General features: G+C 39.9%; 1 long non-coding RNA gene across 1 annotated transcript in view; it reads left to right on the plus strand.

The window, feature by feature from the left end:
* Positions 1-1,241: 1,241 nt before the first annotated feature.
* Positions 1,242-25,372, plus strand: part of LOC125291755 — a 45,424-nt gene continuing 21,293 nt past the window's right edge. Inside the window, exon 1 of the long non-coding RNA XR_007193059.1 lies at positions 1,242-1,332. This is a non-coding gene — a long non-coding RNA (uncharacterized LOC125291755). The remainder of the gene's footprint in view (positions 1,333-25,372) is intronic.

Genomic DNA, 25,372 nt, shown 5'->3' on the forward strand with positions numbered 1-25,372 from the left:
ATGTAAATTAAATATTTCAGTCTTTTATTATTTATAAATTTACAAAACACTCCACACTTTCTGTGGAGTGTTGGAGTATTGTGTGTAGATTGAGATGAGAGAATTTAATTAATTTTAAGATGAGTCTGAAACTTACAATGTGGAAAAAGTGAAGCACTGTGAATACTTTCCTTATGCACTGCAAATATCCAAAGTCAATTTGGGAAAAGGCTCTTGAGATATAAAAGTGCATCTAAAATAAATAGAATATTGTGGAAAAGTGTGTTGGTTCAAGTAAAACAAACAAAACAAAAAAACATGTTATAAAATTAACAAATCTATCGTTCTGTGTCATTGTTGGCAAAATGATCGGAGGGCTCAGAAGCCCCTAGCATTTTGGGGTGCCCAAAATTTCTAGCGGCAGCCCCCGACCTTGGTATTTTAAAATTCAGACTACGACCTTGTCTAGAACATGTGCTGAATAACAGGTCTCTTAACTAACGTTAACCAGTAAATAAAAAAAAGTACTTACCGCATTATATTTCCATGTCCTTTGGTGAAGTTAATCGTGGTCTTTAGTGGCATCAACCTGATAAATAAATGCACATTATTTACCTTTAACCTTAGCCCAAAAACCTTCAGATGAAACACAGCAACCTAACTAATCCAACACTTAATATTTAGTAAGCTAGCTAAATATTAAGTGTTGGATAAGTTAAGATAGGTTGCTGTGTTGGCATGAATGAATACTAGCAAATGCTCAATGTGGTCCCTATTTAAATTACCGTTACTGTTACGTTAATGATTAGCATGATTATTTCTACCCAAACGGCTAACGATAGCTAACGTTCACTGTTAACAATTGCCATATAGTGTGACATTACGTTTAACCAACAATAGCAACATTTCTAAAGACAAAGATACATTGAACATCTGAACGCTGTACTCTTACCTGCACAATCTGTGAACATAATTGGCCGGGTGTAGTCAAAATATATTTTTCGCGGTTGGTCTCGTCAAATGTGCCGCTTCTTGGCCGTCAACTGTTTCAAGACATGCGTGGTACAGATATTACAGAGGAATCGTTACGTCTTCTACTACGTAATTATGCGCATGCGCAGAACGGATCTGGCAGACGGTACGGATCGTGTACTGACACCCGCCCACTACATCGCCTGATTTGTTACTCAGCACGAATCCAGCCAATCAGGATCGAAGACTGAATGCACAGATTAAAGTTCCTCCTCGAAAGTTTTGGCTTCTCGTCGAAGGACTCGAGGCAGTGGTTGTTGTTCTTACTGTCGATGGGCAGTAGCAGACTGGGCTTCAGCGATACGGAGCCATTTTTCGAAGGTAGGATAATAACGTACATTGCTGAAGTTGCAATGAATCACAATACTCTATAATTAAGTTGCAAAAACACCACTTTGCAAGCTATTGTCTCTTTGATCCGGATCCATAAGTAAAACGCCCACTTCCTCCATTTAGCCAGAGCCGCTCTGCCTTTAGCTGATGGCACGTTAGTGATGTTTACTAGTTAGCCTACAAACTAGGCTAGTGCCTTGATAGGTGTCTAACTAGCCTACTGAAACATAATCCATACTCTCGCCATTTGGAAAACGTAACGTCAAGTTAAAATGTCTTGGTAGTCTTAGCCAAACAACGTTCGTTAGACAAGTCCCAAATTATGCGATAGCGAACGTCAAAACGTCTAGTTGCTCCTTTTGGAAACGGACTGATAGAAAACACCCTCCCAGGGTCGACTGTAATAAATTCGACCTGGACTAAATGTCGTCTTGAGCTGGCTATTAACGTGCCTTTTAGGCTCACAAAGGTTTAGCTTATAGACGCATACGGACACAAATTGCATGCTTAAATAGCCTTACAACTATTTTAAAACTTGTGTTACATTCAACCTGTCGCTTGCCTATCATCACACGTGCACCTCCCTCTCTCCCGCTCCTGCACTCACACACACAATGGCGAGTATCCTCTTTGTTCCCTTAACAACACAGTCCATTAGGCCTAGTATATGAAAATAATTGTTATCACTCAGCTCCTGGACTAACATGATAGGCTACACATGATTTACACTGTGATGCAAGTTGATAGAGTAAAAAAAAAGTTTGCATAATTAAATGATTTTCAATTAAGCTACATTTTCCCTGCATATCGCCTTTAGGCTACCTATCTACCGCCATTTTTTGACAACTGACATAACAGTTATCGTACTCTTCTTTTTTGGTAATAATTGATATCGGTATTGGCCCTGAAAATCATATCGGTCGATCCCTATTTAAGTGTACAACATTCAATAGTGAAAAAGCCTGACGCACAACAAAAAAAACAAACAGCACAATATGCAAACTAGCATTAAAGATGAGACATTGCATGTTCGGTTAAAGTGCACATTTAAGTGCTCATTGAAGTGCATATCTTCTGTTTTCACATAACAGGCACAATTCAAAGTTGTAAAGAAAATGTGTAGTTGCACATTTTTATAAAAACTAAATAGTTCAGAGTTTTGCATTGAGATAGCATAGCCTAGCCAACAAAATAAATTGAGCAACATCTGACACAAAAATGAAAGATATTTAAAAAAATAAATAAATCTGACTTTGTACCAAGTATAGCTTTCAAAGTCATTTTTGCACTCTACACATTTGAGGAGATATTCTGGATACCCTTGCAGACAATGCAAACAATTCACAATTATTACTTGAGCCTAATAATTTTGCTATGGTCTCATCCAGACAATGCAAACATTTCACAATTATTGCTTAGAGCTGAATAATTTTGCTATGGTCTCATAAGTCTCAACAGGAAAACAAGAATGGAAAACCTTTAGAGCCAACAAAGAGATATTTGACTACATCTTTCATAGCCATCTCTGGAAACACTATGATAGAACATTTCCTCAAAATCACAATGACTGAAACACTTCACCCTTTAAGGAAATGCAAACAATGATCAAGTATTGAGAATTGAACCTGATCATCCAATGATTCTTAACGAGCAAGAATTGTTTTCAGAGCTTGAACTTTTTAGGAGAGCTTGTTCCCCTAAGATCGTCTTGGTAGTGTATAGGTCTAATTGAGTTCCTGTCACTTTAACACGTTCGTGAGGGAACCCTTGCAATTGTAACACAGTTAAAAGGATGTGTGGATGCAATTTGTTTTCTACATAGTTAAAACATTTTCTACATAGTTAAAATAAAGGTTCGTACTTCTCCTTGGGACAAGCACTTTTGAATTTTGGAAAACACTTTTCCATTTACATCGGGATTTTGCAAACATTCAGTGTCAGAGTAAATAAAATGAGCCCTTCAACGAAATTGACATGCAGCTGTAAGTAGGCTAAGCATGCTAAATTCGACATCCAAACAGTATTTTAACGTTAGCTTTGAAATAGGCCTACTGCTTGATTGCATAATTTAACTTAGTTTAGTCTCCTCAATGTAGCCTACTATGTTGTGATAAGACCTTAGCAGAGTTAACTTCAATGCAGCAGTTTTGAAGAAATTTGCGCAGCATGGTCACGATGCTAAGCGGATTTAATAGCAATTTAGCCAGACGTCTTCTATGAAATGCTTCTATGTGGCAACAACAATCCTTCAACAATCGTGAATATTTTGTTAAATGCACATGCAGAGGTGCTACGAGAGAGAGCGCGGGCGGGGCAAGGAAAGGCTGCGTGCGTAAACAGGGGTGTGATTCTTCCGTTTTTTTCGACTTGAGAAAATGAGACCCACGCAATTCGTATAGATCCGATGAGGTTTTTTTAGAAGGGGGTCTGTCGATTTGTTTTTTTTCCAGTTGAGGCAGCTGGCAAAAATTAAACCAGTCCTTCAAAAACAGCACTTTGAAACAGTAATCCATGCCTTTGTGACCACCCGGCTGGATTACTGCAATGCACTTTATATGGGTGTTAGTGGGTCCTCCGTTGCTCGTCTGCAACTGGTACAAAATGCTGCTGCCCGTCTTTTAACTAGCACACGAAAGTATGAGCACATCTCACCTATTTTAGCTTCACTCCACTGGTTGCCTGTCCATTTTAGAATTCAATTTAAAACTCTTTTATTTGCTTTTAAAGCCTTGCATGGCCTTGCCCCACCATACTTTTCTGAGCTGCTCCACCCATACACTCCCAGCCGCTCTCTCAGGTCAGCTGACCAGCTGCTCCTGACAGAGCCCAGAGCCAGGCTAAAATCTAGAGGGGAACGAGCTTTTGCCGTTGCAGCTCCGAAACTATGGAACAATCTGCCCCTTCACATCAGACAGGCCCCTTCACTGTTTCTTTTTAAGTCCCATCTTAAAACTCACCTCTTTTCTCTGGCTTTTAACCCCAGGTAAGTGTGTTGATGGTATGTAGATGTGTTATGTGGGCAGTATTTTTTATTTATTTGATTTTATTTCTTGGATTTGAGTTCGTTTTTAATCTCTTTTTACTTTTATTTTAGATTTTATCTCTTTTTAATTTTATTTAAGTTTTTATGTCTTTTTTTTACTTTTTATTTTAGATTTTTATCTCTTTTAACTTTTATTAAATTTTAATACTTTATCCTATTATTGTGCTTCTGTGGTGTCTTAATGTGTTTCTTATCCTGCTGTACAGCACTTTGGGAACCTTGTGTTTGTTTAAACTGTGCTATATAAATAAAGTTGGATTGGATTGGAGAGTTAGGCTATATTTCTGCATTACACAGGCCATCATTATAACAGGCCGCTGACAATGACGACGGGTTTTGTGCTTCACATCTTTCCGAATATCACGCCGCTTGTAGTGTATTCCGTTTACTAGTGGATTTCATTGAAAGTGAAAGTAGATGGGTTGATCAGCTGCGTTCTGAAGAATGCTTGATTCAAGTTTAGTGTGTGTGGCGCACTTCTTTTTTTTAGTGTAACACAGCCCGTTAAACAGCCTATTTTTCCGTGTCCGTGAACAACAACGATTGGGATTATCTGAAGCTAGGTCTAGACTACTTGAAAATACATTTCAATACCCTTGGCTACTAGGCTGCTGCCATGGTGGATGATTGATGGGGTTTGTTGTAAAAGTTACAGATGTAGGTCCATGTTAAAGAGACCACATAGGCTACCCAAACTCAACACCAGTCATAACGTAGCCAAGCCTAAACTAGCCTTTCAGTTGGCTATTCAGTTTCAGAGATGTAGCCTAGCCTAACTTACAGTGCCTTTATGTTAGTCTAGACACCAGGCTACCTTTATGTCGGAGAATGGGAAGAAAGACGCTAACAAAATGTAGGCCTACATTTTGTCAACTCCTGTTTGCGAAGTTCGGCCTTCTGCTTTCATCTTTTAGCACATTGAAGAAAACGTCTCACCTTTGCCGTAATAATAACACATTGGTAGGCTACCGTCACGTGTGTGGAAGTAGTGTTGCCAAAGCCTGTGTATTGTATTTTTTTGGAGACAATTCATTCGGAATGGGTCATTCAAGAAGGCTAGGCCTACCTATATTTCTTTGTAATTGCCTCTTGTCCCCGGTTCCACAATACCAATAATTGTCTAGTTATTTTCCACTGGAGATGTTGGTCTACTGCAAAACTAGCATAGGAAGAAATCTTTGTTCATATTGTCATACTATAGCATTTTAAGAAATGCGAACCTTGGGAAACCATTGCACAGGCTACAATGTTAATCAGAGTTTCATCAAGGTGAAAGTGCATGTGACAGTTTCTCTAAACATCAACTGACAAATACATAAACTTTTTTTTTTAATGTGTTAGTTATATATAGTTTATTACTACCCAGTAGTATGCAACTTAAATCTTCTGACATTTGTGCACATGGCTCGTGGAGCAACATGAATGGGGATATCACACCAAAAGTGCATGTAAACAAAAATTGATTTATTACCGTAATACATACAACCCCAAAACAGAAAAAGTTGGGAAGTTGTGTGAAAGGCAAATAAAAACAGAATGTGATAATATACAAGTCTCGTAAACCCATATTTAGCAGCAAAATGGACATAGACAACATATCAAATGTTGAAAATGAAAATTTGGACTATTTCATGGAAATATATGTTAATTTTGAATTTAATGCCAGCAACATGTTTCAAAAAAAAGTTGGGACGGGGGTAACAAAATGCTGATAAAGAAAACAAAAGAAGAATGTTTCACAACTTTGGACGGGAGCGTGTTTACCACTGTGCTGCTTCACCTCTTCATTTGGACGGGAGCGTGTTTACCACTGTGCTGCTTCACCTCTTCATTTGGACGGGAGCATGTTTACCACTGTGCTGCTTCACCTCTTCATTTGGACGGGAGCGTGTTTACCACTGTGCTGCTTCACCTCTTCATTTGGACGGGAGCATGTTTACCACTGTGCTGCTTATGGGAGCATGTTTACCACTGTGCTGCTTCACCTCTTCATTTGGACGGGGAGCATGTTTACCACTGTGCTGCTTCACCTCTTCATTTGGGACGGGGCGTGTTTACCACTGTGCTGCTTCACCTCTTCATTTGGACGGGGAGCATGTTTACCACTGTGCTGCTTATGGGAGCATGTTTACCACTGTGCTGCTTCACCTCTTCATTTGGACGGGAGCGTGTTTACCACTGTGCTGCTTCACCTCTTCATTTGGACGGGAGCGTGTTTACCACTGTGCTGCTTCACCTCTTCATTTGGGCCGGGAGCATGTTTACCACTGTGCTGCTTCACCTCTTCATTTGGACGGAGCATGTTTACCACTGTGCTGCTTCACCTCTTCATTTGGACGGGAGCGTGTTTACCACTGTGCTGCTTCACCTCTTCATTTGGACGGGAGCGTGTTTACCACTGTGCTGCTTATGGGAGCGTGTTTACCACTGTGCTGCTTATGGGAGCATGTTTACCACTGTGCTGCTTATGGGAGCATGTTTACCACTGTGCTGCTTATGGGAGCGTGTTTACCACTGTGCTGCTTATGGGAGCGTGTTTACCACTGTGCTGCTTATGGGAGCATGTTTACCACTGTGCTGCTTATGGGAGCGTGTTTACCACTGTGCTGCTTCACCTCTTCATTTGGACGGGAGCATGTTTACCACTGTGCTGCTTCACCTCTTCATTTGGACGGGAGCATGTTTACCACTGTGCTGCTTCACCTCTTCATTTGGACGGGAGCATGTTTACCACTGTGCTGCTTCACCTCTTCATTTGGACGGGAGCATGTTTACCACTGTGCTGCTTCACCTCTTCATTTAACACAATTCTGTAAATGTTTATGAACTGAGGAGACCATTTGCTACACTTTTGGGAATGAAATTTTGTCCCATTAATCAGGGCTGTACGTTAACTTTTTTTGCAAGTAGCACTGGTGCTACATAGGTTAAAAGTTTTGTAGCACCAGCCACAAATTCTGTAGCATCGATATAAAACCCCTAAAATCTTTAAAAACAATCACAAGTAGGGCAGTTCATCACAGTTCATCAATTGTGGTTGGGATCTAGGCCTACTGCAACTGGATTGATAAAAGGTCATGTAGTTGCAAATATCTCACCTGGCTACATTGTGTTTGAGATGAACAAAAGCTATCAGCATGATATGTTATTTGGTTGTTGTGTTTTTTGTAAAAAAACAAACAATCCCTGACAGTTCCATGCAGTTCGACTTTTCAACGGGTATCAGGAAGACAGGTCATGCCATGGATTTTTGTTAATTTTTCTTATACATAGGCATTGGAAGTCAGTTCATTTATTGTTGAATAAGTAGAAGATATGCTGAAGATTTTATTCCACTAAGATTTAATTCACGTTTAGTTCATATTTCTAAGTTTTTAGATTAGAGTAGGTCTACATTCAACCTTATTGTCATTGCACGAGTGAAATACCGTTTTACATCTAACCAGTGGTGCAAATGAGTAGGCTAACTGACATGTCAAACAGTGCACCCATGAACTGCATCCCTAGATTGTTCCATACACATCAGGCTACAGTAGGTAGCCTACTGAAGATAGCTGAAGGTCTGTGGCTAATGCAGTCGTAATTAAAGTGTTGTGAAGGTTTTTTCGGAACCGATCATGTTCTTGTATAAGTTATTAAGCACTACTAAGCGAGACTATGTTGCGCATAAAGCATGAAGTCGGCTCATATTTGACAGATAGAAGCGAACGTCCCGGTGGACTTTTTTCTTCGAAGTTTTAGATCTAAATGGTGTTGTTTGGATACTAATTTGTTCGTTTTAAACTGAACTAAAAGTGCAAAGCAACAAGGCGATTGCCACAAACTTCTACCTCTGCTTGCCTAATCTGAATTCACCTCAGCCCGGTCGGAAGATACTTTCGCTGTAGGCTAAACATAGCTATCACTTGTTCGATTTGCGAGGATAATTTGTGAGGTGTTGTTTGATTTGGAGTTGGATTGTTTGGATACTAGGCCTACAAACAAGTAGACATGCTTTTTAATCAAGTAGACTGCAACTACCAAGTTGAAATCAAAGTAGCCTACATCGATTCACAGAAGTAACCTATACATACGCACTTCAAACAAACAAGCGTTTCACAGGGAGCCCGGGCGATAACTGAAGCGCTCTGTTCGCAACGCGCAAAAACAGAAGACGGCTCTATTTTTTTTAACGTAGCCTATGCGCCGCTATCACATCTGGTGTAGCCAGTTGCACAGATCACAGTAGAAGGTAATTGATGGAGCCTCCCTGTCAGTCTCACACGCATGCATTGTATTGCCATAAGCAAAACTCTATCGCACCAGTGCTACGTTGGTAAATCATCCATCGCACAAACTAATTTTTTTTGTAGAATGTGCGACATATGTCACACTGTACAGCCCTGCAATAATCCCCAATATAGGATTTCAGTTGCTCAACAGTATGGGGTATTCTTAGTCATGTTTTTCATTCCATTATGCACCTAATTTGACAAATCTGGACAGCAGACAGGCCATCTTAGCACCTGGACTCTTCCTCTATGGAGAAATACTATTTAAATATGTACAGAATTCATTTTGGCATTGCTTTCCTGAAATATTCAAGGTCATCCCTGGAAAAGACATTGCCTGGATGACAGTATATGTTCCCCAAAACCTGTATACATAATTCAGAATTGATTGTGCTTTGCCAAATGTGCAAGATACCCATGCTGTAGGCACTTAGGCTCCTCCACAACACCGCCATAGATGTTGGGTTTCGAACTGAGCACTAAAACAAGTTGGATAGGTTTGATACTTGGATAGGCCCTCTCCCTTTAGCCCAGAGTCCATGATTTCCAAAAAGAATGACAAACTTTGATTGGTCTAACCACAGGACCTTTTTCCACGTCACCTCAGTCCATTTTAAACAAGCTCAGGCCCAGATAAGACGGTGGTATTTTCTGTATCATGTCTCAAAACAATTTTAGCTGTTACAGTTTTGGCTGCAGTTTTTGAATTGAGTATCAAACTGGGCACATAGACAATGGTTATCAGAGGTTTTCTTGAGCCCATACAATGACAGGTCTGGAAACAGGTCTGGTGTTGATGCAGTGCCATCTGGGGTCCAAAAGACCACGGACATCCAATTAGTTTTTCAGCTATTTCCCTTATTTGCAAATATTTCTTTGGATTCTCTTAATGTTTTAATAATATTATGTCCTGTAGATGATGAACTTCCTAAATACGTCACAATTTCATGTTAAGAAGCATTAAAATGACATTGTTTCATAATTTGTGCACACAGAGTGATGAATACCCCTACATCTTTACTTCTAAGAGACCTTGCCTCTCTGGGATGCTCTTTTTCATACCCAATCATGTTGCCATAGTTACCGTAATTAGTTGTGAAACATTCTTCTTTTGTTTTCTTTATCAGCATTTTGTTACCCCCGTCCCAACTTTTTTTGAAACATGTTGCTGGTATCAAATTCAAAATTAACATATATTTTCCATGAAATAGTCAAATTTGTCATTTTCAACGTTTGATATGTTGTCTGTGTCCTTTTTGCAACTAAATATGAGTTTAAGAGATTTGCAGGTTATTACATTCTGTTTTTATTCACATTTTACACAACATCCCAACTTTTTCTGTTTTGGGGTTGTATTTTACACCAATAGATTTAGACAACAACTCACGGTTCAACATATTATAAAATCCACAATCTAGTTTGAAACAATACAGCTGACATTCATAAAAAGCAATATACTAAAGGCATTACATTTGTTCCTCATTATTTAAAAAAAAAATCCATTCATGAATTGTAACAATCATGTCTAAACATCAGGAAGTTCTGGCAAAATATAAAAAAATGTGTACGTACTGGACGGGCATAATTATGTGATTGTCTACAGTGCTCTGGGGTAGTGTATCCACATCTCCGCACCTTCCGTGGCCAAAAGACGACATGTGAATACATCGTGCCAATCATGTGATATGTTATGAATACACGGTACCAATCATGTGTTGTGATCTCGCCGCTGGAGCGAGGTCGGTGTTGTGAAGCCTTGCACACGCGCAGTTCTGCCCGAAATAGATGCCCGATAAGGGCCCAAAATGCGTTGCAATATGGCCGCAGAGTGGAGGGACTTGCCTAAAGGACTTTGGTGTATCATAAAGTGGTGTTTGGGAATCAAGAGTCTTGGTGAGGTTCTTGGATCCTTTGATTTCTGGCTTCAGAAAAATTCCCCACTTCCATAAATTGAGAGTAAACAGTAGCTGGAAGTCCTGCAGCACCTACAATCATCACCATGACAGACAAAACAAGAGTTAAGTCAAAACAAGGTCATTTGAAATAATAATACAGTGATCAAATGTTTTATACATCACTTAATAGTTTAAAATGTTCTAATACACGTCTACATTTACTGGCTGCTGTCAAAAATGCATTGTTTTACCCTCTTGTAATTCCTGATTCTTTGACAGAAAAAAAGAAAAATGTATCGAAATTTAATTGTATTAAATATGAATTGATATTAGTACTGTAGCCTTGTTGAGGTAAGACAATACGAAATAAAAATAAACAGTGCTTTAGACACTCTTGGCCTTTTCTCATTATAGGCCTAGCCTTCCCCTTACAAAGAATAAAATAGGCCTACAAATCAATGAACTCTCTGGGCTTATTTTGTTCCAACAGTAGACCTAATGCAGAAACCTGAGTGAGTCTGAGTCTGAGTGAATATGAACAAAATCATTGGCTAATAATTTATGCATCGTTTTAGCAGCAAGGGCCAAATTATTATTTAACATTAAGGAAATCCCTTTATTAAAGGTAAGGCTACTCTACAGACTATCGTTGCTGTTTAGGAATGCTATAAGTGCTTAATTTCGCGCTGGATTTCGAAAAACAAAAGCCGATCGAGTGCAATTTGTCACATGCTTAAGTTGCAATAGATGTATGGGTAATGAGGTCATTTGACAACTTTGGGCAATGAATGTAACCAAAACGAACTGCATTACCCACAATTCCGCCATTATAGTTTCAAAACCGGAAGTGGGATGAACACGCTGCTTGGAACGTAAATGAGAGTCTGAGCGAGCAGAAAAGGTTGTGCACCGATTCATAACAAGTAAATCTATATATCGACCGGTTCATTTCAGTTTTTTTCCGATACGGGGCTTCACGTATCGATGTAGCCATATCTTACATGTTAAAAACGGATACCGATACGTATCGGTTAATCTTTACACCCCTAGGGCGAATTCTAACTTTTAACTGAAAAGTTCCTTGGCTTTGATATAAGATTGACGGTGAGCTAACTAACGTTATGCTAGCGTGCTACCTTAAGTTAAAATAACCTGGAAACTTCACAGTAGGCTAGCTTCGTTAACCCAGTCTCTTACAAAAAAAGTAAAACACAACCAACGCTTATATTCACCAGTATTTGATGGCACAAACGTCAAATTAATTCAACCATGGCGAGCGAATCCCAACATTTATCAGAAAAAGAGTTTGGTCAGATTTGATATGGCGTTAACACCTCGTGAACCCAGTACATCCTTAGCACAAGTTTAAACATGCACAACAGGAACGTTAAAAGAAAGTTACAAATGCTGGGCAAAGAAAACTCTTCAGACAAACTACATCTTACCTTTCGCCTAAGTCAGACAGCCATTGTCAGGCAGCCATTGTTCTCAGGCGACTTCACTTATCCAGACAGAGACGTCCGACGACGTAATGACATATGCGAACTCTAAGGACTCAATCAGATTATAGACCAGGGTTCCCGCGGATCCTTAAAAAGTCTTAAATACAACTTTCGGTTTTAAGGCCTAGAAAAGTCTTAAATTGTCTGGGATGTCTTGAATTTTCGAAAGGGAGGTAATAAATTTGCGTATGGGACCGCCAGCGAGTGCAAGAGAGCGAGTGAAATGTCTTCATCCGGTTTCGTGTATTTAAAACGTAACTGTATAAGTGACTGTAAGGCTACGGGACAAAGTGTAGTGGTTGCAGAGTGAAGATGTTTCTCACAGGGTGTGGTTAAAGGTGTGAAAACGGTAATAATAGTGGGAGAAAGAGTTGGTAAGCCAGTTAGCGATAGGTTGGCCATACGCTTGAATTTAGGCCGGACATGGATTTTAAAAGCCCTGTCCGGCGATCCTCAAGCAGGACGCTCATTTGTCCTCCTTTTGGAACTGCGCTGGGCATCTAGAATCTTTTTTTCGGACGCAGCATCGCCTCACAAACTATAGACGCCAAGACTGCTGGTCAAATTATGCACAGTGCTTCTGTCTTTCGTCTGATAATTTGCTGCATAATTTATGAAGGAACCACGGACTGACAGAAAAAAGAAAACGCTGCAATCAGGAGGAAATACTGTACATGTTTAGTTGAACATATCGAAGTTATAATACCTGTAATATCTGTCAGCAGCTTGCTTGCCAGCCTTTCCCAGTAGGCATACTTCGCAAAAGTTGTGAAATATAACCACATTTTTTTTTTTTTTGTCGCCGACTGGCTACATAAAAAAACCAACATGTGTTCATAATACGTGCGTGCTTGAGATGAAACCAGCAGTTTTCAGCAGGATCATGCGAGGAGGACTTGCCTCTTAATTAATTTCAAACAAGTCAATGGTTTTACAATGTTTTAGTCAAGCTTTGGTTGGTTTAGATACAACTGGTATACAAAATGTAAAGTAGTGGATTAACTTTAATTTGCTGTGCTGCATATGGGACAATAGATGCACATAGTGAATTATGTAAAGTAGGCCTATTAAAATGTTTAAATAGCTTAGTCTAACTTTGAAAATATTGAAGGAATCCAGTGCACATATTTGCAAGTAGCCTAGGCTATACAGACACAGGTGAAGAACAGTCAGCCTCAGCCAGTAAGCACAACCAGATATGTATAGCCAGCTTCAAAAGCAAGCAGCCCAGACCCTAAAATTGGGCATTTATAGCTGTAAAGGTAATTCACACACATTATTTTTCTTTCGCCAAAATATATTTGTTAACTTCTGTAGACATCCAAAATGGGGTGGGGGTTAAAGGAGAATTCCGGTGTGATATTGACCTAAAGTGTGTTGAAACATGATACCGAAAGTGTGAACGATGTCTCATAGCCCATCTCGCTTGTCCCCTGCACTCCAAAAATCTACGCTAGTTAGCCGATGCTACCAACAGCTTTTTCAATGGTCTTCGCATCGGGCTAGCCATGCAAATAAATCACTGTTTTACACCATTTTACGAGGGCTCAATGTATCTCCACACTTCATTGGTAGACTTCCGAGGGCCCTGACATTTAAAACGAGACATTGAGAACTTTGAAAAAGCACTGGTAGTTTACTTACAAGACGATTTATTCAGACAGTATCTTCATGAAGTTTAGCGTTTGCAGCCATCTTGAATTTAGTCACGATAAGTCGAGCGACGAGTAAGAATGAACAGGTATGATAAAGCAGCGGTCCCCAACCACCGGGCCGCAGGACATTCCTAACCGGGCCGTAGCCTACGACATGAGTTTTAAAATGCATGCAAACTAAACTAAATTTAATTTGCAATAATGTCACGTTTTTACATGACATAGGCCTAAATGCAGTTGTTTGATTGCACGCATGTTTGCATTTTGCAAGGTCTGTTTTCTTACATCTGTCTGTCCCGCCTTCAACACTTTTACATATTGCCTTCAGCGCTGCGCAGCCTCAGGTCAGCTCACTTCACTTGATCAGTTCTTGGCTTAACGGTAGTGTCATACTAAGTTAGCTAAACTGCTAGAATGAGCAACAAAAACAAGCATCTTTAGCAGGTCACTGGCCAGAGTGTTTGAGTTACAGAGCAGAAAAAAAGTCACCGTTAGCTGCACATTTTAGCGATGAGGACTGGGTGTCAAAACTCGCTACCTGTGTGACATATTCGGGTTGCTTAATGACCTCAACCGTCACTCCAGGGGAGAATGTCGACTGTCTTTAAACTGGCAGATAAAGTCGCTGCATTTAAGGCGACACGCAGGTGAAAACATCGCTTTTTCATGCACTGGTCAATTTCGAGATTTTGAGCTAGTATGTTACCTTAGCATGTATTCTATCACACTACTACAACAAAAATGTCCGATTTACACATTTAGGTGTTTATTTCATTATATTGTGTCTACTCGCCTGTATATTTCTCTAAATTCAGCAAAAGTTAGCATTCTAACCTTGCATGCACTCCCGCCAACGGTGGTCCAAAAAAACATAACATGTGTACTACCGCTGGAAAGCTCTGTTTTTCCTGTATCCTATGTGATCCATATATGGACACTTCCTTTGTATCAGTAACCAATCGCGAAAGTTCAAAGGCGCAGTCTAGGGCTGAGAACGGAATCTCATTGGCTGTCTTTCAAGGCTGTTTTTCTCAAAATGAGTTTCCGCCACACTCTGAGCTCAAAAACTCCACTTCAGAAGCACGTGACATACACCAAACTTTCTAGACTTATGCCTAACTATATGTCGAAGATTTCTACAGAGGGGTTTGTTGATATATTATTCCTAGCCTGACTTACATGACATTTTATGCCTAAAAAACATGGAAAAAAGCTATTTTTTTAGGGCTAGTGACATCATTTTCTGATTTACAGGATAACAAAAAAGTAGATATTCATAAATCCCTCTGTAAATGTTTTCCCCATCTAATATCTGAACACAATGAAAACATAATTTTGAACTTGGCTGTATCCAATGCTCAGGTTTCGTGCCTTAAAATGTGTATGCAAATTAGCGATATTTAATTAGATAATGCCTAATTTGCATATGTAAACATTAAATTACAGCAAACTTGTAATACATTTTTTTTTTTTTCTCATATTAATGTAAGTAATCAACTGGGGAAGTTTCATAGTGATATCTGCTTGTTAAAATTTTACCCTATTCACCTGTAGTGTCCTGCTCTTTAAAGCCAAGCTTGATTTTGTAGGGGGGCAGTGGACGAGGGTGTATTTGATATGTTCCAAAAGTAGTGGGGGGTTTTGGGAGAGACTGAGGCAGGGCCCTTTCTCTCGCAGCTGGTCTTGCGATCACCTTGTTGCACTCTCAAATGAGTTTGGCGTTACTTCTCATCCTTCAAAGATCCACGGCAAACCAATGAGTGGGTCCAACCCATTTGTCAATATCGGTAATAGTCCTAACTTGTAACCGGAGAGGAAGAGCAGTTTCCCGAATTGCAAAATCGGTGGTCTTAAGAGTGTGTATGTCCTCTATGGCGGGTTTTGGATCAAAACCAAAGCAGAATATCCCGAGATAGCGTAAAAGCGCTTGAAAGCTTTTCCCCGCAATATGCAGGGCGGGTTTTTGGCAATGACTGCAACTAGACAAAGTCGACTGACATTTCAAACACACGGAGGGTGTCACTGTCTTCCATGCCCCCAGATGGAAACTTCTTGTTGCAGGAAACAAACTCCCCACTGATTATATTTAATGTTTAGTTCCCATGTTTTGTTCCCATATTTTGTTAAAGCATGTTCACACTATAGATGTAGCTTCAAGTTGTTCAATATTCATAGTTCATATTGTTCAATTTTCACTTCTTCAAGTTCACGTTTTCACAAGAGATTATTTACCTTCACTGTTCATACATATAACTGGAGCTAGTTCTTTTCAAGTAATGCATGCACAACACATATGGAACATGGAACCCCAATAACCCACCCCACCGGTCCGAAAAAAATGAAATCAAACCGGCCCATGGTACATCAAAAGGTTAGGGACCCCTGGTGATAGGGAGCAGATTCCCAAAAGTGTAATTTCTTAGTTACTGTATGCATGGAGTCTCCTGTTGCTGGTACTGGAAGAAACTGGTAATCCATGCATTTAACAGCACATGAATTATTTGTGAATCTGAGTTTCCCAGTATCAATACCTGTTCATTCTTACATGTCCTTTTCGACTTATCATGACTAAATTCAAGATGGCTGCAAGCGCTAAACTTCATTGAAGATACTGTCTGCATAAAAGTAAACTACCAGTGCTTTTTCAAAGTTCTCAATGTCTCGTTTTAAATGTCAGTGCCCTCGGAAGTCTACCAATGAAGTGTGGAGATACATTGAGCCTCGTAAATGGTGTAAAACAGTGATTTATTTGCATGGCTAGCCCGAAAGCATCACCATTGAAAAAAGCTGTTGGTAGCATCGGCTAACTAGCACCAGATTTTTGGAGTGCAGGGGACAAGCCGAGATGGGCTATGAGACATACGTTCACACTCGGTATCATGTTTCAACACACTTTAGGTCAATATCACACCGGAATTCTCCTTTAAAATTAGTAGGAAAAAAACTATTGCATAAAACAGTTTTAAGTTGCCGTATGTATCCTTTTGCCTGGTATAGTCTTAATTTTTCCATTTAAAAGTCTTGAAAAAAGGTCTTTAAATTTGGACTTGGAAAATGTGCAGATACCTTGTAGACACCCTGGGAGTTTGTGCAGTAAAAATAAACTCTGGACCAACACTGGCAAAAGAATGGACCGCTAAAACTATATAAAACACACTGACAAGTGTACAAAATCCTCAATATACTCCAGTGTAAAAAATTATGCTCTTTAACCTCATACTCTGGGAAAATAACACTCTGGCATTTGCTGTGTACAAAGGAGAAAAAACGGTGATCTGTTATTACATGGGCGCAGCCATCTTGAGCGTCAATGATCTGTGATGTCATTAGTGTCAATGATCTGTGATGTCATTGGCATGGTACACTAAGTTGACTTCCCATATGGCATGCAGAAGTCAGTCAGAGGAAAGAGAGGAAATGTTAGATTTAGCATGTGATCCAGTATGCTAAATTAAGTTAGAAACTAGGTTTCTACAGGTAAAAAGCTGAATATAACTTCCTTTTTTTGTCAACCAAACTCCAACCTGTATCCACACAGTAACAAAGTACAGTAACTGTGATGAACTGCGGCACTGCCCTGCACACGACTCAACTTGCCCACAGCAGCACCTCAGTTCGGGTTAACCAACCAACAGCTATATGGACTAACGGCTCCTACACACAGCTGCGTGCGTTGCGTTGCTGGAGACGCATCCCATTCACTTTACATGGGCTCACGTGATCCGTTGCCGAACTGAATTGTGGGTCCGTTTATTACAGCGTTTCTCCGCCCTTTCAGCGTTGAGGAGTTCAGCTGTTGCTGCACCGACACAGGCGGCACCGGCCAATTAAGCCAATCCACGGATGGCACCAACCAATCACATTACGGTTTTACTTCAAGTCATTTTGCATAGCTACCGTCGGGAACACCCACTGGCATCGTTGGCCGGAGCTTGGCAATGTGGGGAGCCGTAACTCACTACCCTTACACATGCACAAACAATTCCCTATTTTACATGCTTTGCTAATATGTAATAAGCCAACGCATTGTTGTATGTTAACTTTTTACACATAGCACTGGTGTTACAGAGGTGGGTAGTTTTGTGGCACAATCCACAAAATATCTAGCATCGGTAGGTAGGCCTAGGATTGGCCACACATAAAGATATCTAGCATGGCCATGTCCACGCTAATCAAAATGAGTTCAAAATTAGTCTGTCATCTCTGTCCAACATGTGAACACCTCCAAAGCCATCATGAATAACCTGTTTGCTAATTGGGTCATTCCGTGCCAAATCAACAGATTTTAGAGAAATTTCCTGTCTAACCATCTTGGATTTTCTTCAAACGTTAGGACAATAATGGCACCATACCCAGCAACTACTGCGCAAAATGTTAAGCTTGTATCTACTTTATTGTCTAAGATATGGAAGCTTAAAAAACAGGCTCATAAGTCTGAAAAAAGGCTGTTTTTTAAAATGACTAAGTTCCATCAGTCATTACTCTTGAACAATTCATGCTAGATCCTTGACATTTTTAGGGTATATTCTGCTAGGTTAATTGTCTTCAACTGCTGAAATAATTGCCCTACAGTTGAATATTTGTCAAGCTATGAAAATTGCATATTTGCTGAAAATTGCATTTATGAAAAATGTAAGTATGTTTTGACCACAATATCTTCACAATGAATCCCATCAGAAGTTTTGAATTTATTCATATAATACTACTGTTTTAGTACTTCTTTACCAACTAGGTTGCTTGTCTAAAATAAATGGAAATATATAATTTATAGAGCATCAAACAAAAAAAAAAACGTTATACCTAATTTTCAAGTGCATATTCACCATGTATGACAAAGTCTACCACAAAAACAATCATAGCACTGAAAATAATATGTTTTCATTAGTATATCAAAATTAAATCAAATTGCATCATATTTACAGTCTATAATTCTCTGCATTCACCTGCGCACCCATTACTCTCGTTTGAATTAGCCTATCGAGAACCCGTGATCGCATAGATATGGTAAGCATATCAGATGAAAGAGGAGACACAGGGCTATCCATTGGTACCATGTATATCGATCCTTCTGGCTTATAAATACAGACGAAGTGACTGCAAAATAATAACGTCATGTACACAAACCAACGCTGCACACCCATTACTCTCGTTTGAATTACTCGCGGACCTGTGATCGGATAGATGTCAGATGAAAGAGGAGACACAGAGCTATCATTTGATATCAAATACATCCCTTTAGGTTATAAAACAGACGAAGTGACAGCAAAATAATAACTTCATATAGCTGGACTTACCCCACGTTTTTGTGGCAAAGCATGTTTATAATCCAACGCTATTGTGTGTTTCTCTATGGCAAAGCATGTTCATAACAGGGTAACCGAACTGAAATACCTGAAGAGACGTGGCTCCCGTCCGTACATTAACCGGAACGGGAAGAACCTACATGAAGATTGGACAGAGGAAAAACAATGTGCAAAAACAATATTTTTTAAATTGTCCTCCCACCTGTTCTGATGCCCATCAAGGGTCTTCCCAATCACTCTCTTCAGCGTCTGGTTGGTCCTCTCATCCAAACCTATGAGGTGAAGTGAAATTGCAAACATTATTTTTGCCCAGCAAACTACTTACACAAGTATTGAATAGTGGTCAAATGCTGTTATACTGACCATTCATCTGAGGCTGGTAGGCGGAAATCATACGGTGCTTGACACCGTACCTTTGGAACATGGCTGCATTAACCTTATTTTGGGCAATGACAAAGAATTATTATATTCAAAAATTGTAATATTGTAATCATAATTGGCATAGAATATTAAACTATTTCTGAATGGAAAACCACCTTGTTGCAGAACCCCCGCCCTCTGTCTGTTAAAATGACCTCTGGCACACCATGGCTCACATAAAGATGTCCATCAAAGCCTTGACAAAAGAAACAACAAATAAAATGTAGGACAAAAATGTATTTTTTTGCATAATATGGCGATATACTTATACTATAATACATACCTGAGAAGTCGCATCAGCACTTCTCTGCACAATGGGCCTTGCCTCCACCCACTTTATGAAAAAATCTGTGGCTGTGAGGCAGAAAGTGTTCCCCTTGCTGGACTTTCTTAAAGGTCCAATGAGATCAACACCTATTCATAATTGTTTGAGACAGACAGGCAAGAAATTATTACAAAGGCTCTTGTGTGAGACTTTACATTACACATATATTTTCTGGCCATTCAGTGAAGGTAACATCAAACATTGTTTTTGTTCTACCAATTAGGGGTGGGCGATATGGACAAAAAATTGTGATTTTAACGATACGATAATTAGTCGATATCCTTTAAAAAATGTTTTGTAAAAGTCTGAGATACTTTACAGCTCATTATTTATGAATAGCATCAATACAATAATAACCAATAACCTAACCTGTGACTTTTTAACCAAATCAACCAATGTATTGTCACTCTGTCACATTTTCAATTTTGCCCCCACTTGTGTGTGTGGCAATGACATGGTCTAGCCAGCTACATTAGAGAAGATGTATAGGCCTAACAGTTTCCCAAGATAAAGTCTGAAGCTGAAGTTCCTTTCAAAAACCTTTACTTAGGATGGATTCACTGTAAAACTAAGCAGACCAACAGAGTACATCTCAGTTATTTCCTTCGATGTTTTGTTTAAGAGAAATCATTTAGGCTAGCATTCCAAGTTACAGAATAGAAGCTAATGGCTTAGCTTATGGCTAATGTATATGAGAAATCCCATAGAGATGCTAACGGCTAGTATAATCGATACACATAGATTTAGAGCGAACTTCAGTCCACAAAAGGGTTACATGAGAAGAGTTCTTTGTTTACAACTGACTATTAAAATACTCAAAGGCTAATGTTTTCTCTCCATATAATACCATGTAGGAAAAAATATGACTGTCTCATCAATGCTACGTGAACAGAAGTAGCTGCACAAAATTGCAAGTAGGCTACGTCTCAGTCTCACTACAGAAAATAAACATTAGGCCTGCGCGCCTGACAACGTGGACCCACTAGCGATCATGTGACACTTGCTCTGCTGCAACCAGTGGATTCTCTCGCATACACATCCTGGATTTAGTGAATGTATGGGGTTTCAATGCGTGATTTGAGTGTTTTCCCCCATAAGTAATTTAAATACTCGATAATGTAAATTTGCACATCGTTAAAACAACAATCACGATATTATCGCAGACGATGTATATCGCCCACCCCTACTACCAATCATGTGCCAGGGAGCCACTGGCTTGATGGGCTTTAGTTCTGGAGCCTGGGTCTTCACTTTTTCGAATTGCTGGCGCGACATACAGGTGCTGATCTGAAAAGAACAAGATTATTCACCTTTAGGTCTTGTTCATGACTGAATTGTTTTGCAATAAGATGTTTTTCCTACCCAATTGTCGACGTCCTCTCTTATATTAAGCCAATAAAAGCGCTGCTTTATTTTCCCTTCCATGCGGGCTCGCACAAAGTGTCCCGCATGGACCTCCTCCAGGATGGCAGTCTTTTCCTCCTCAGAAGTGATGACCCTCCTGGCCAAGCTATCGCGACCCATATAGTGCAAAGTGCCACCTGTAAATGAACGTTGTTTCCCAAAATGTCCTTAGCTTGTGTACCCTCTAAGATTATAGTTTATATCAATGTCTTGATTGAACCCCCACAAACACACAATGTATTATTTGAAGTTGAGCTTGCACTTCAAAGTCAAAGTCAAAGTCAGCTTTATTGTCAATTTCTTCACATGTTCCAGACATACAAAGAGATCGAAATTACGTTTCTCACTATCCCACGGTGAAGACAAGACATATTTTCACAATTTAAGTCCACAGACAAACATAACATTCAAGTAAACAAAAAGTAAGTAAATAAAGTAAATAAGAGGGCACATATAATAATGAAAAAATAAGAGCAGCAAAATTTGGTTGAAATTGTGCATAGACAGTCAATAAAATACTAGTGCAAAGTCAGGCCAATAAAAGGCTTGGGTAGTTCTGTTTGACCTAAGTAATAAAGAAAGTGGCATAGTGGTGCAAGTTATGTAAGAGCAGCAGAAGTGTTGTGTTTTCAGGACAACAACACCAAGTTGTAAAGTGTACAAGTGTGCAAGTGTTCAAGTGTGCAAGTGGAGTAGTGCAGAAGCTGGCCATTGTGGGTCCAATGTCCAGGATGTTATGTAGCTGAGGGGAGAGGAGGGAGAGGAGGGGAGAGTTCAGCATCCTTACAGCTTGGTGTATGAAGCTGTTGGTGAGTCTGGTAGTCTTGGGGGCGCAGGCTTCTGTACCTCTTCCCAGAGGGCAGTAGATCAAACAGATTGTGTGGGGGTGACTTGCATCACTCACAATTTTGGTCGCCTTATGGGTGAGGTGGGTGGTGTAAATGTCCTTCAGGGGAGGGGAGTGAAGCACCAATGATCCTTCCAGCTGTGTTCACTATGGCTGCAGGGCTTTCCTGTTGTATTCAGTGCAGCTTCCGCCCACACAGCGATACAGCTGGAGAGGATGCTCTCAATGGTGCCTCGGTAGAATGTGGTCATGATGGCTGGTGGAGCACTTGCTACCGCCTGAGTTTCTTAGGAAGTACGAGGCGGCGCTGAGCTCTCTTAAGCCAGTGATGCAGTGTTGGTGGTCCAGGAGAGGTCTTCACTGATGTGCACCCCCAGGAATTTGGTGCTTACTTATATGACTACATGACAATACAATACTTGAAACTAGTCAAACTACCTAGCAAATATCTCACTTAACATTACTGCTAGGGAGTTAGATGTAAAACAAAAATAGTCAAAGTGGGACTATTAATATACAGTATCAATCAAATACATCATGTTTTGAGTACGTCTCAATGTTGATAATCACTGTAGTACAGGACTAAACCCCAACCCAAGCTAACTTAACACAATGCACATCAATCTGGTAAAGGATAACTTTGATGTTGTCCGGTTCTGAGGTAAATCTTGGAGCTGGGGTTTTAGCAAACGCTAATGTCAGCTAACGTTACCACTTCACATACTACGATATCTTCTAGAAGTGTTAACGTTAGTTCACAAAAATCCTTAGCCACTTTGTCGTTTAGAATAGGCTATCTAACAGAACACACATTTACCGAGTAACTCTACTTAAGTTGACAGTGAAACGTGTAATTTAACGTTATGTTAGTAATGTAAATAAATACTGCTTGCCTTGAAGACAGTAGCTCTTCGCTGCCTTTTTGATGGCTCTTTTGGCCGACTCGGTACACCCCTCTCTGTACTTCTTATCTGAAAGATAAAACACAATATCATTAAAAGAAACCATACTTACCTTGTAAAATCTTCTATAAAAATGGAAAAACTTGGGAAATTTGAGCCTAGTAGATGCGCTTGTTTTTTTAGATGACCGGTCTCTGAAGCTCCTGAGGTAAATGACAGTTCTGTCATCCGTGAGCTGAGCGCTTATAGCAACCATCCTAGCAACGACGCCAGGATTCTATGATAAACATTAAAAGTGAGATTGGAACGTCATTATTACGTCACCCGGAACTTTTTCGCAAGCCGGAACAAATTGTTCATGACAGCGCCCCGCCACAGATTAGTCAATGTATGGGAAACACTGCTTATGCTTATAAACTTTCATAAACTGAGTACACTGAACTCACTACATTCACTGAGCTTGACTGAATATCAGGGGCGGACTTACCATTAGGCAAAGGTAGGCAATCGCCTGGGCTAGTAGGGGGCCCCAATAAATCATTCCCCTTTCAAAAAAACAAAAACAATTGCAAAATTGAATAGGTTATGTACTCATAAACATGGCTAAGCTTACATTGTCACTGCATGTTTTAATCGTACTTCTAAGCCAACAAAAAAGCACCAGAATGCCTAATTCAGTACATGTCTTGGCACCCTCCCTCCCTTTTTCGTACTACAATGGATTATTCCATTGACCGGGAAAGACGAAAGACGCAGCCAGGAATGTAGAGGTTGAACTGAGAGACAGACGTTGTGCTAAAAATGGAGCGAAGTCGAAGTTATCCTAGCAGGTGCAATAGCAGAAAAACTGTGAGAAGAAACCAAAAAATACATCGCCACACTGCCTAAAGTGAATGACCATTTACTTTACGGAGACACCACCAGTGGAGGTTGAAAACAACGATAACGTTGACGATGGCAAAAATGAAGAGCTATGGTTATGTTACAGCCTGCTGCTGCCACATCCGATGCAGGCAACCTAGATGATTTCTCTCTTTTTCACTCTCTCTCTCACTCTCTTACTGTAAACTTATAATCTCTACCCCTCTCCAACCCTTTCCTCTCACACACACACTGTATGCTATGGGTCATTTCGTGTCAATCAGATGTGTTGCTGCACCATCTCAGATTTTGTTTAAACCTTGTCTAGGCACAATAATGGGTAACATGTGTTTTGTATAGTTACCACAGGTTACTCTATACAACCACAGGTGGCACTGTGGTAACTCTATATAAAAACATTGATCTCAATGGTGAATTTTGCCCATGTTCAGGGTGGAAAATAAAAAAAAGAAAGATTTGCATAAGACAAGTCAAATTTGTGTTTTTAAAAAGAAGGGGTCATGGAGAATAAAGAAAAAAATATGAAAATAATCTTTGTATATTCCCACAAGGTGTTATGAGAACCAAAATGATTTTTTAGACTTGTGAGGTCTGCTGTTCAGACCCTGAAGGAATTTATTTTCTGTTCATTACTTTTTGTGAGAGTGTTTTTACTTATCTTAGGCTCTTAATTTATTTTCCTTACTATGTTGAGTACAAATATGTCTCCTGAAGGCCTAAATAGAGCCCAGCCAAAAACTTCAATAACATTTTGATCAACTTTGAGGGACAGCTATGACCATGCAGGATCATCCAGACCAAACGTGATGATTTTGCTACATGCTATTCCTATTTATGTACCAGCAAGCAAAATTTGAGCCTCTTACATGGTTTAGTTCTTGCGCTATGGGCTTGTGAACTTTGACAAAAAAAGAGGCCGAACAATGTGTCTCCTTGGTAACATAGTAGGGTTGCCAACCGTCCCGAATTGTGCGGGACATCCCGTGTTTTGGGTGATTTTGATTTGTCCTGTCAGGGACAGCTCCAGTCCCGATTTTCAGTCACAGCTCAGCGGCCTTGTTACTGTAACTAGGCTACTGTAAACGCACAAAGTGTCCAGTGCCGCCGCAACCACGCGCATTTCGCACTGTGCGCACGACACCAAGGGACAGAGGGGCACCACAATTTACCAAGAGAAGCTTTACTGCAAACTGCTTTTCACTCTTGATTACAATGTAAAAATGCAGCAACAGCATCTTACATTACGATAATACTTTTTGGGTCCTCTCAGTCTCCATTAGCCTATGTACCAGATCTAACAGAACGTTATGCTACTCGTTTTAATTGGGAACGAGAGGGAGAGAGGGTGGAAGTTTCCAGCTGGCTTGTCATTGTTGGTAATTGATTTCACCTTTTTAATATAAGAAACTTTTAAAAGGAAATCATGAGAATAACAAAAACAACGCGAGCGGATTGCGGAGTTATCCGGTTCACACTAGTCTACTGACCATTTATAAAATGTGAGGGCACTTTGACATAGGCTGCAGGCACTGTGATTTGGACTGTGATAGAATATGAAGAGTGGTCTTTGCCTTTGTGT

Source organism: Alosa alosa, chromosome 3 (assembly GCF_017589495.1).
Source record: "Alosa alosa isolate M-15738 ecotype Scorff River chromosome 3, AALO_Geno_1.1, whole genome shotgun sequence".
Lineage (NCBI taxonomy): Eukaryota > Metazoa > Chordata > Actinopteri > Clupeiformes > Clupeidae > Alosa > Alosa alosa.